Source organism: Helicoverpa zea, chromosome 21, assembly GCF_022581195.2.
Source record: "Helicoverpa zea isolate HzStark_Cry1AcR chromosome 21, ilHelZeax1.1, whole genome shotgun sequence".
NCBI classification, from domain to species: Eukaryota; Metazoa; Arthropoda; class Insecta; order Lepidoptera; family Noctuidae; genus Helicoverpa; species Helicoverpa zea.
In genome coordinates, this window is record NC_061472.1 from 10,146,309 (window position 1) to 10,159,966 (window position 13,658).

Consider the following 13,658-nt stretch of genomic DNA (forward strand, 5'->3'; position numbering starts at 1 on the left):
AGATAAATTAATTAATATGGTCGTTTCAAATAAAATATGAACTATTTCATGTGTTTAACCACAGATAAAAGAAAAGGATTAGCTATTTTATGTCCAGTTATTTTGAGTACTAGGTAATTTGTGACTTTTTATGGTTTGATAAAAATGCACCTGGATCAGTATTTTTTTAAAATACCTACCTTTTAACAAAAATGTGTTTTTGATTTCACACTAATATTTAAAACGGGGCTAAGCTGCACTTGCTCTAAGGTTTTGGTAAAATACTTCTGCAGTTTTGCCCTTTTCAAGTCATTTGATGCATCCAGCATCAAAATACCTACCTTTTAACAAAAATGTGTTTTTGATTTCACACTAATATTTAAAACGGGGCTAAGCTGCACTTGCTCTAAGGTTTTGGTAAAATACTTCTGCAGTTTTGCCCTTTTCAAGTCATTTGATGCATCCAGCATCACGTATTTATTTGTACCCCAAAGGCTCTGACACCACTGACTCGCTTTGAGAGTTATTTCACTGTTGTAAAGCGTCAGTCTTTCCGAGTAACATAGGCTAAATTTTATCCCGGTACCCGTATAGTAGCTTACAGGGGATGTGGGTTAAACCTCGAGAAAACGGCTGATTTTGAACAAACTTAATTGTCCGAACCATTAAGTTTACTAGATAAGAATCAGATCTGAGGAGATGACGCAGCAAAACTTCAGAACAAACTGCATTACATACAAATAGCAAATATTTATATAATTTATCTTCCTGACAGTCCGTTATCAAATGATCTGACTTACTATGGTGGTCACCGAAACACAGAATTGATTGACGTAAAATAAATAACAGTAAAGATACTAATTTAAATATTTAATAAGTTCAGCCATTTCTAAACGGAACTAGCGGCTGCCAACATTTTGAGGAAAAGAAACAAAAATTTGACAATTCCGAAATCGCCCTTTTATGCTTTTTATGAGTCATTTGGTTACAAAATACTTGATTAAATGATTTTGATGATTATTTTGATAATTTAAGGCTACTTTATTATGGTTACGATTTCTTCACTTTCCTTATTGACATAAATAACTTAGTATTGTTTATGTCGATGATTCAAGCTTCCATTTTTGATCTAGGCTTTGTAACTTTGATTTCTCAGCTCAAAACAAGTCCTTTTTTTGTAATTTCTCAGTAGCAATCGCGTTGGTGTCGGATTGAAAATATTGCATTAATTTATCACCTTATGTTATAATTAAGATGCATTTTTCAGAAAAATAACGTCATATTGCAAAATATACATAATGATCTAAAATTATCTTTGAAACTTTAAAAATCGAATGATCTGTCAAAATAAATGTTATATTTAAAAAAAAGCATAAAGTAGATTTGAAAATGTAGATTTATGTGTGGGAACGAAGATATTCATTAGTTTTTTCTATATATAATAATTTTAAATATATTCTATAACAGTTAAGCAGTATCGGAGTTGAAAAACTTTAAATGCATCACTCTGGTCACTGACTTTTACGAATTCCAATTTGGTAAACCTGTCAGGTGAGTGAGGTAAAAATTGTATTAGATTAAAATATAAAGATCAGATATTTCGCTCGATTTTATCTAGGTAATGGTTTGGTTAGAACAGAACCTAAGGTTTAACGTGGAAATCATATTTTTTTTTTTTTGTTTAAACAGTAAGTTATTTCATTTATCGAAGCATTTTTATTTCGGTACTTATTAATTACTTACCTAGCAATTAACGAAAAAATATTCCTTCAGCTAGAACTTTCTTTAGCTACTTGAATAGAGCTTATTTTCAAAATGTTAAAGTTTCTTTTCGAAAGAAGTGCCTAGGTGTTAAAAAATACCCGAAAAAAATAAAAAATTGAAGTGTGAGTCGCACCTGTGAGTCATCATAAAGCTATAAACAGGATCTTTGATGAAGCTGTAACTAGAATAATCTAATTAAATTAATCGATTTTGCATCAATATTTAATTACTTGCATAAATTAACAGTTCATCGCCCAGGTACACCTACTCCAATAAACTGTAGATATGCTCATAAAACATTACAAATAAATATTGGATTAACTCGGTGGTCTAAAATTATAAAATATCAATGAGGAATGTAGTTATTTTATAAATAAGTATTATCTACAAGCTTCTGCATCTAGAAAGAAATACCTACCCTCCACACACTGAAAAAAGCTAGCTAAAAATATAGTAAAAATAACAGATTAAGTATTTATTATTTATTTTTCCGTTTTTACTTATTAGCTACCTATCTTATAAAATCAGTAAGCTAAGATCAAATTTATCAAAATCGGAAGTTTCAGCGTGAAATATGAAAAATATATAAATATATTCATTCACACATTCCTACATACAAACTTTGGATTTGATTAGAAATAGATACAAAAGTCACCCCAAATCGCGTGCGGGGAAAACCCGGGGACAAAATAGGGTTCGTCCAAGACATCCCCAGAAATTTTAATAATGTGTGAAATACGAATATATGGATGTTTGGTAAGTAGGTAGTTCGATAAAAAGCAAAGCCGCGAGGGGCAACTATTTAGTTTATCTATAAACAGCTTGTCAAAAAAACATCATAAATAATATTGCAAAAAACGCAGAAAAAATTGATTGTGGCTTTCAAAAATGGCCCATACAATATCTATTTGCATTTTATTGTAATTTTTTTCCAAAAGTTGACAAAACATAAAATGCTTTTTTTCCTGTAAATATAAATCAAGATTTTTTTTAATTTCTATGTATGTAGGTATATTTTATGCAACGGGGTGCGTTCAAATTAATAAATTGTTATTTTAGGTTATCCATAATTTATTTAAGCCTATTATTTATTTATATCGTAAAAGTTTATTTTCCATGTTTTATTATTAAATTAATTATTCATTAAGTAACTTAATCCCTGGTTATAGATTTTTTAAATGCCTAGGATGCTTATTTTGAGTGCTTAAATATCATTTTACAGCTATTTATCTTGTATTGTATTTTTTATACAAATACCATGTCCCCGATATTTTTTACCAATTAATAAAAAGATACCCGATACCTATAGGCATGTAAATTTCTAACCTAAGGATTTATAATTTATGTAGACAGGGACTAGATAGGCCATATGTTTTCGTGAGAAATTAGCGAAATAATAAAAAGGAAAATACAATCAGCATATAGGTAACTATAACAGCTCGGTTCGTAATTTGTCAGCTGCTTCTAAATCAAATCTTAAAAACATCATGATGAATTAAAGGAAGCCAAATCATGCAGTACTTTCTCGATCTCAAACATTCGGCTAAGTTTTCATACTCGAATTACAATTCCATCTTACGAACTCCTTTGTCAAATTGTCTATGGTCCCCGGAAACGTACACAAAAGGCCTAATTTTTTCTCACCCAGTTCTAAGAAAGGGCAGGTACTGAGTATCGGGTACTTATTGTACTTGGCTTAGGTAAAAATTATTAACAATCCATCCTGGGTGCGCACACTATTTATTTCTATGGAATTTTATGATTTACGTTTAGTTAACATCAATAGGAACGCGGTCAAACAATGGCGGGAGAAAGTTCTTACCGATATTTTTAATGTTTCGAAATTCAAGTTTGGAACAAGGCGTTCTGTGTTAAAAATTTGAATATGGAATGGTTTTAATGTATGTTCTTTTCTTATTTATTAGAATGGCTAGCTTTTTTGCATTTACGTAAGCAAAATAATTAAAATGAGTCAGCTATTTTATTAAATGTTAAAAAAAATTCAATACTTTTACACTTTCAAGTTCATTGGACTTAATAGCAATAGGTATTCACTACCGAGATATCTACTGAGGAAGCATTTGTTTTTTTTATTGTCAATCTCATTAATTTTGCATAAAACAGTTATTTTCTATGTATTTCCAAAATATTAATGCATCGGAACGTATGAACTTAATTGAGTAACCAGACCGCATGCTTTTTAAAAAACTGAAAAATCTATTCATTATACTGGGTGTGTCGTTCATAATCACATTAAATCCTATCGCATATACTTTATAATATTCTATGGCGAATTGTAAAAAAAATACCTAATTCATTCAGTGGTTTAACCACAGGAGTCATTTTTCGTTTTTATAATTTACAACATTATGTGTAAAGCAGAGATAAAGTTAGGAGTCTCGAATGTTTTGATCAGTTGACAACTGTCAGCTTTCAAGGGAGAATTTCAGTTGTTTGTAATCACTGACATTTATATGGTGTTCTATTTTTCGCACATTTTTATTCTATTTACTTTGTTTGAAAAAATCATTTTTTTTATTTTTACGCATTTTTCTTTTTTCTTTGTGTTAATCGACGTATATTAACCAGTATATTAACGCATTTAATTTAATGTGATTGTGAACGACACACCCGATATTAGTTCCATAATAGATATATAGAAAAAAGAACTCATCTTGATCTTCCTAGCCTTTACCCAACTATGTTGCGACTCAACCCGGGCAACCCAATACCCCTTGGTAAGACTGATTGTCAAACTTACTAGCTTCTGACCGCCCATAACGACTGCCAAAGATGTTCAAATGACAGCCGAGGACATACCTACAGTTTATCGTGCCCTCCGAAATGAAAAAAAAAACAACCCATAAACTTCATAAATTGTATTTTTTTTAATTCACTTTATATTTCTGCTAGTCCTGTTACCCTGTATCGATCAGTTGTTATGAGATGCGTAGGCGCATTGTGACGTCACTGTAACTAGTAAAACGAGTTCCAAAGGTAGCAAGTCAGATTGTCGATTTTTTTATATGTTTGTTGTGAATATGGTAGGAAAGTAATGTAGTTTTATGGTGATTTAATTCATTTTGTTTCTGTTTTCCTTAAACTACTGAAGTGAAATTGATGAGCCAAGGACTGTTAAGTAAGGGATTAAAGACTTTTTAATTACCAATTTTCTAAGTGAAAGAAAATTAAAATCACCATTAACTAAAATGGGTTAAAGATACACTAAGCTAAGCACACATTTAGTGGCATTACGTTTTTTTTAACCGACTTCAAAAAAGGCGGTTGGTGAAGTTTGGCTATGAATATATGTACGTTTGTGCGTTTGCGATTATCTCGCATTTTATTATTTTGAATCACCACTATAAAGACCAGAAAATGATTACCCACTTACAGTTATAATGTATTATCAATTATCATTTATTCAATCACCATCTTCAGTTACTGAGAACTTATTAACATTACACAGAAGTCCCGGTTTCAACCCCTATAGTTATCAATGTGATATTATTTACAATCAACTTTTATAAGGAGTCGGTTAAAGGGTCTGCCAGTGACCTTGATATGATATTATAAAGGGATAATAATTATAATACTGACCCTCGTAATGTATAAGTTATTATAGTTCCTGCGGATGCTGATTGTTATTTGAATTTGACCATGGAGTTTGAAAAAATATGGTAATGAGGTTCACACAGCGCTAAGGTTGCTGAAAGATTCGCGGAGTGTAGTGAATTCGATTTTGGTTTTATTAAAAATTAGAATAAATTGTTTATTATGTACTAAAGATAACATAAGCAAGTAAAAATTGTAACAAACTGTTACTTAAAATTACAAGGATAAATTAACAAAAATATAAAAATCCGAATTGAAAACCTTTTTGGGAAATTTTCAAGACTACCTGAAAAGGCCTCCTCCTTTTCAAAGGCCTCCTTTTCCTCTCCTTTTCTCAATTCATTGTCATCTTTTTTTAGCTGTCATCAAACCCCTTCCGCAGTGGGTGAAACGGAAGGACGCAGGTCAGACATATGCAATTATACAGCCTAATACCCCTTCCATTTCTTATCCCTTAGCAACAACTACAAACCTTATCCATATTTCTCCCTAAGCTCTTTTAAGCACAAAGATGAATTTAAAATCTAATAGCTAAGCAGAAATAGAACGTTTAAATTATAAACTAGGCCCTTAGAAACTCAAGAATCTCGTAGAAATAATAAGACATCTGCAATTCGAGTAAGCTCGGCTGATTTTAAAAGAAAGGGGGGATCTTGTAAGCATTTTTTGCAGACAAGGGTATCGCAAGAGCCTTTTATTATATATCAGTGATTGTCGCATTCAACTCGGGATAAGTGAACCTTTGTGCTCGCCGAGGGCTGTGAAGCGGCCATTTTTAAAAAGAAGTTTTCTTAGAATTCGAAATTTGAATATTTTTGTCGTCTGTGGCAGTGACATTGATAGCGTGTGGTAATTTTTGGTTGTAATTATTTATAGGCTTCATTATTTCGGCAACAGTTTTTATAATTGATAGATTTAAGACCACTTGCCATATACCAGCAAAAAGATTACAATATGCCCTGAAATATTTACTAAATAGGTATTTTAATTTAATTTTTGGAAGTTTTTTGATTGTACGAGGTTTTGGTTTGTAGGTACGAGTACATAATTAAGTACCTAGGTACATTTTGCAATTAACCTTAAAACAATAGTTCATATTTAACTCCAAAACAATTACAACTCTTTTACCACTTTTTACCCTCCCCAAAAAAGAAAGCCGGCCCCAACATAGTTAAGCAAAGGCGCGGGAGATGATGATGAATCTTCCCCAAAAGATTTGATCCCCAATTTACTTAGAGGCAGCCCTCACCTACACGTTGGTACTTATGTTGTGCTTGCGGGTATAGACTCCCGCGCAGGTGTGCTATTGACGAGATCTGTCGGCTTTTCTACCTCGCTTCCTACCAGCTGCAGACCAGTTCCAATCTGTGCGCACAAACGTTTTGTGAAGCTCAAATATGGAGCATTTTGTATGGTATTTAATATTTTTGTAGTGAGGTCCTGTGATTTGTCTAGTAATGGGTAGAAAGGTTGGATGCATAATGATGCTGTCTTTGGTTTTCTGATAAAATGAAAATGTCTTATTTAGAGTCTAGTATACCAATGTCTGTTATAACTATCTATAGTATACCGATATAGTAACATATTTAAGCTGAAAAGTTTGTTTTCTGGGTTGTTTAACGTGCTAATCTCAGGAGCCCGGTACTGAACTGATTCGAAAATATTCAATTAGTGTTAGGTTATTTATCAAGGAAGGCCATAGATAACCAAATTTACAACGGATGCGAAGCGGATGCTTTAGAATAAAAATACAGTTTGCACAGGATATCGGTAAAGTCAGGGGCCCGATTCTCCTAAGTTAATAATGTCAAAATCGAATAGAAATCGAATCGCAATATGATCGCAATAGCAGTTTTAACCATATCGAGCATTCTGCTACTAATAAAAGATCAATCGTATTTGATTGGTGTGCGATTGGTCTGCTATTTTGGTGATTTTGGTCAATACGGTAGTTTGCTGTACAATCATTTTGCAATCGTAAATCATTTGCAGACAAAATGATTCATTATTGAATGACAGAAAAGAATAAAAACGTTTATTTCAAAGAAAAAATAGCGGAATGCCACATACGTTTCAATCGTAATCGAGTCGGGATTGGATATCAGGGGCCCGATTCTCCTAATTTTACTTAAGCGACCTTCGATTGACGTTCGACTCGATTCGACTGAGATCCAATCCCGACTCGATTACTATTGAAGCGTATGTGGCATTCCGCTATTTTTTCTTTGAAATAAACGTTTTTATTCTTTTCTGTCATTCAATAATGAATCATTTTGTCTGCAAATGTTTTACGATTGCAAAATGATTGCGCGGCAAACTACCGTATAGACCAAAATTACCAAAATAGCATACCAATCGCACACCAATCAAATGTCAATCGAATACGATTGGTCTTTTATTAGTAGCAGAATGCCCGATATGGTTAAAACTGCTATTACGATCGTATTGCGATTCGATTACTATTCGATTTTGACATTATTAACTTAGGAGAATCGGGCCCCAGTCGAATCGTACGTGAATCGTATATTGCTTAAGTAAAATTAGGAGAATCGGGCCCCAGGAAACTGACAACCTATTCTGTAATTAGAAAAATATGTACCTAATTACATGAATAAAATGTTAATTATAAAAAAATAAAACCGACTCCCAAAAACACTGAAAAGCAAAAAAAAACTATTCTTAGGTGCATCGGCCTAGAAGTCGGTGTCTAATGGATGTAACTAAGTTTATAACGCCACCGACTTCTAGGCCGATGCACCTAAGAATAGTTTTTTTTTGCTTTTCAGTGTTTTTGGGAGTCGGTTTTATTTTTTTGTAAAAAGTTTTTTATTTTTAGCTTTTCAGTGACAAGCATAGTTGTCACTATCCGCATGTCATATCCGCAGTGGAAAGTTCTCATCAATACGAACAATATAAGCCCAAGCACGAGGTAGTTTACATATTCAATTGTCGAGTTCCCTCGACCTTCGCTGGTCTCCATCATCAGGTCAGCTTCAAACCTTCACTGTTGCAAAGGTCTCGTCAATACGAACAAAATAAGCCCAAACACGAGGTAGATTTTTACACATTCATTGTTCAAGTTCCCTCGACCTTCTCTGGTCTTCATCATCAGGTCAGCTCCAAGCCTTCACCATTGCATAGTGTTATCAGACATGCGCCTTAGTGTCAAGTTTTTACCCTACGTATGCCTACGATTTTCGAAAGTTGCCCTCGATTTCTCAGGGTTTCCATCATCAGATCCTGACCTGGTGACTATGGGACCACCTGGGAGGTAAACCCTATGAAACAAAAAAAAAATTTTGCAAATCGGTCGAGGCGTCTCTGAGTAATCGGTGAACATACATAAAAAATAAAAAAAAAATAAAAAAAAAAAAAAAAGATCCCGACGAATTGAGAACCTCCTCCTTTTTGGAAGTCGGTTAAAAAGCATTTTTATGTAAACAATAACTCAGGTTAAAGTTTAAGTACATAAACGTAAACCTTCAGCAATTAGTGACAATGTGTGTGTGTTTAACCTATCACGTATTGAAATCAGTAGCCTTTCATCCGCCATTGTGTGCGCGTGGGAAATCGTTTATTTGTGTAATTGTTAAATAATAAGGATAAAGTAATGCGAGGTACCGTTGGCTTTGACATTTAAATATGCAGTTTTGAGTGCAAGTAATAAATAAATAAATAAATAAATAAATTCTTTATTTTCACCAAAAGCCATCACAACATTAACATCCGTAAAGACTAGGCATAAATTATAGGTTTTGTAAAACATTAAACTCTGGCTCCTAAACTAGGCATGTGCCTGTGACTTAGGAGTCAGTGATTCTCCAATAAACGTCAGAGTAAGCATATGATTGAAGCGATTCAGGACGTTACAATAAATGAGCAATGGTAACAAAAAAAGAATAAAACTGTTCTAATTTGTAGGGAGGAAGAGAGAGATAAAAACAATTTAATAAAACTGAGGTTTAACGGTAAGGTTAGTACGGCAGTAAGTTTAGGGTGATTGTGAGTGTAACTGTAGTGGGAATGTATGGGATGTGTTGTATGTCAATGTATAGAAGTGTGTTTGTATGTGTAATGAAAGAGTATGGGTGGAATAATAATGTTAAATTTATAATAATTTACCCAGTAGGAGATCCTCAGTATTGTCGTAATTAAGTGTATGTAGATAGTCTATAAGTAAGTTTTTACAATGATATTTAGGGGATGAATAAATGTTTAATTTTTTGTTGAGAAAGTTGTACAGATAACCGCTATTAACGTAGAACTGGCGTCTGGCAAAGGCAGTTCTATGGCGTTCATGCGTGAAAATATTGTATTTTCGTCTGCAAGTTGAATCCATTGGGGGACGTGTAGAGTGTTTGCGAAGAGCAGACAGGAGAACATAAAGTTGTCTGACTGTTAGAAAATTGCAGTCAGAATAGAGTTGCATAGTGGGATACCTACGCGGAAGAGAGAGCATTACCTTGAGCACAGCTCTCTGGGCTCTCTCAAGGCGAATGAATACATTTTGTGTGGCTCCACCCCAAACGGGCAAGCAGTACGTTAAAACAGAGCGGCACAGAGCTAAATATACTATTTTAAGTGTTTCAAGATCAGCAGAATTTCGCAGCTTCTTGAAGACGTATATCAGCTTACGTACACGGGACGTGACCTTGGCTATGTGGGGATGCCAGTTGAGATGCTGATCAATTAGTACTCCTAGATATCTTACATGAGTCGTTTTTGTGAGGGAGAGGCAGCTACATTGCGCTAAAGAACCACAGTGATGTGCTTTTAGGGTCAAGGAATTAGAAGGACATTGATTTGACTTGATAGCAAAGGGAACGTATACGGTTTTGTCTACATTTAAAGTGAGCAAGTTATCAGACAAACATTTCATCACGCAGCAGAGCGCTGCCTCGGCATTTTGGTATGCCTGGGTCCAGTTACATCCCTCTACGATAAGGGCAGTGTCATCCGCATAGGTATATATCATACAGTTATCAAGAGGTAGTGTACAGAGATCATTTATGTAAATGAGAAAGAGGGTGGGACCCAGGATGCTTCCTTGCGGAACGCCAAAAGTCATTGGAAGTTCATCACTTTCATATTGACCAATTTTAACTATTTGAGTACGATCTTTGAGATAGTCTGCAAAGATTTTCAACGGTAGTCCACGAATTCCAAGTCTTTCCATTTTTCTCAATAAAGCTGGGGCAGAGACAGTGTCAAAGGCCTTTGACAAATCTAGGAAAATTCCCAGGCACTTGCGTTTTCTGTCTAGCGTCCTAGCTACGTGATTCGACAGATGTAATACTGCATCCTCAGTACTAACTCCATTTCGGAACCCGTATTGGTTTTTGGCTAAGATGTTGTTTGACTCAAGAAAGCTTATCAGATTCTTATTTAGTACCCGTTCCAAGATCTTTGACATTGCACTTAAAATAGAAATGGGACGGTAATTATTAACATCATCTTTGCACCCGGATTTATGAATAGGGTGAACGAGTGCTTTTTTAAACGTCTTAGGAAAGACACCAGCACTTATGCACAGGTTACAGACATGTGTAACAATCGGAACTAATACTTTTCTCGCGCCTTTAATAATTTTAGATGGAATACAATCATAACCTGTAGCACAGTCAGTCCTTAGACCCAGGATAATGGATTCAACATCGAGCTCGGTAACCTCAAGAAGCATCATTGAGCCACACGACTGTGAGTTAGCCACGGGATTGGACACCATAGAGGATGATTTAAATTTTGAAGCCAAACTGCTGCCTACACTAGCAAAAAAGTTATTAACGTAATTTAGCGAGGATTTAGGGTTATCTAATAAGTTTACTAGCTCAGAGGAAGGCGAACACTGTGTTTGAAGCTCCGAGACTTTCTTAATAACATTCCACGTAGCTTTAACATTATTTTTAGCATTGCGAAACAGTTCTTTTTCGTAAGAGCGTTTTAGTTTTCTCAGCAGGGAATTGCAATAATTGCGATAGCGAGTGTAGGTGATTTTTAAAATCTCATTGTTAGCCGACTTTTTGAGTTTAATATGCATACGATCACGGTGCCTTATACAGCGGAGTAGTCCCGGTGTGATCCAGGGCTTTAAATTACGTTGTTTTCTTGGGACAACTTGAATATGAGTGTGCTCAGTAACAATGGAGGAAAGTTTACCTATAAGCGCATCTGCGGCATCATTAGGATCAGATATAGACAGGATTGGAGACCAGTCATGGGTTTTAATACTCTCAATTGCGGAATCACAGTCTAATTTTGCCCTAGTTCGGGTGACATCCGAATGTACACTCCGGTTGCATAAGAATAGCAATGTCGGTTCGTGATCTGTTATGGATGATTCAATAACGAAAGCCGTAGCGCGTTTATTTGTTTTTATTAAAATATGGTCTAAGCAATTTGAGAGCCGAGTCGGAAACAGATGTGCTGGAAGAAGTCCGTTAGAGGCAGTACAGTTTAAATAGTCATCCGAGTGACTGTCAGTATTGTCGACCCTAATGTCAATGTTCATATCACCAATCAAGACCACGGAAGAAGTTCCTATTTTGAGAACACTATCGAGGCTCTATAGTATATTGTATGCTCTATAAGTATTTTGTTTGTGTTTAATTTAGGTTCGAAATGGTGTTGCGAGCTCTCTGACTATATCGGGTGATGATCTATGAAAGGCTGCAGTTCACGATAGAGAACGATTTTTGAAAGTAACCAATGATTGTAATCTTAGGTGCGAATATTGACTTTAACTTTTCCAATGTCCATTGTCCAACTACGGACTTACGATGAGGATCACTAAGAAATAGCTTGATACTGATGACTGTTATCTGAAAAGATGTAAGAATATATTGCCGATAGGAAGCTAATCTAAATCCTAATTTGCAACTTACAGATATGTAGGTACCTTAAAATTACTCTGTACAAAGTGATAGGCAGGTACAATGGAACAGAACAAATGTACCGTTTGAGTACTTACACAGCTGAACAAGATCTTTATTTCGTAATCCTATCGGTAACTACCTCCAATCTCAAACATGTAGGTAACTTAAGATTCAAACAACAAAGGTGACCGACTGTAACTAACATCTTACAACGCTCTATTTAAACTGAATACTTAACCAGTAACCTAATAACTAATAATAATATAACGGTTATCACAAAATAACACGTGCAACGTTTTGGCATCACCTGACGTGACCTTGGTGCGGCGGCCCGCGCTGTCCTTGGGCAAGAGGGGCGAAACAAAACGAACGCTGGGACAATGTTATGGCCGTTAAACAAGTCCTGAATGCTCCGGAAGGTTGCCTCCCCTTGCTTTATTTGTCTATGGAAACGAATGTGAGATTACGCAATCAATTTTAGAAATGAATGCTAAATAATTTTGCATGTCTGTCAGTTTTTTTGTGGGATGGTAACGTGCACAAGCATTTTGAATGTAAGGATCCTTGCTGCTTCTAGAATCTGCCTTTTGTACGCCGCTTTATACCTAACTCAAAATAGGTGTTCCGTAGGTTCAGAGTTAAGGATTTCAAAAGTCATGAGAAAACTCGTAATTTTTAAAAGATTAAATTCTCCTCTATTTTAATCCTTTATTAAACACTAGCCGTTTCCTACGGTTTCAACCGTGTTTCGTGGAAACTGTGTCTCGTAGAGGTACCCGGATAAAATATAGCTTATGTCGTCAGGGGATAGTGTTATAGCTTCTCAACCGTGGAAGAATTTAAAGAAGTAGTTTCGGAGCATTTATGGTACAGACAAATAATAAGTTTCCTCTATAGATGTCAAAGAATTTAGGTACGAAAATCAATGTATCCCAAAAAGGAATGAGTAGACGATTTTGTTTATTCGTATGGATCTGACGAATTGCCTAAATTATAGGTACTTGACAAGACTCCTCCTTCCTCTTAACATATTTTTTTGGGTTCAATAATGTAGGTAAATTCAAAGCAAACACATTGAATGGGTTATTTTTTTATAATTTGCCGAATGGTACAGCAAACTTACGAATTAACATCCCTAACCTGTTTGTCCCCTCTGAATTCGGAGGGCCTAGTGCAAAACGGCGACGCCATTGTAGAATTTCCTTCTCTTTTGTACAAAAGCGGCAGTTATTACGAAATAAATCGTTTTGTGTACAGTACTGGTTCTTATAAATGTATTATGAAGTTTAAGTTATTCCAGACTTGAATAAGTAACGGAGTTGGGGTCTACCAAGGTCTCGTATTGTTGCGATTTCTGTGGGGAACGGTCGCTGAAGAATTAAATTGTAGTTTAGCGTTTAATGGATAAAATAAATGTGTTGTCAAGCA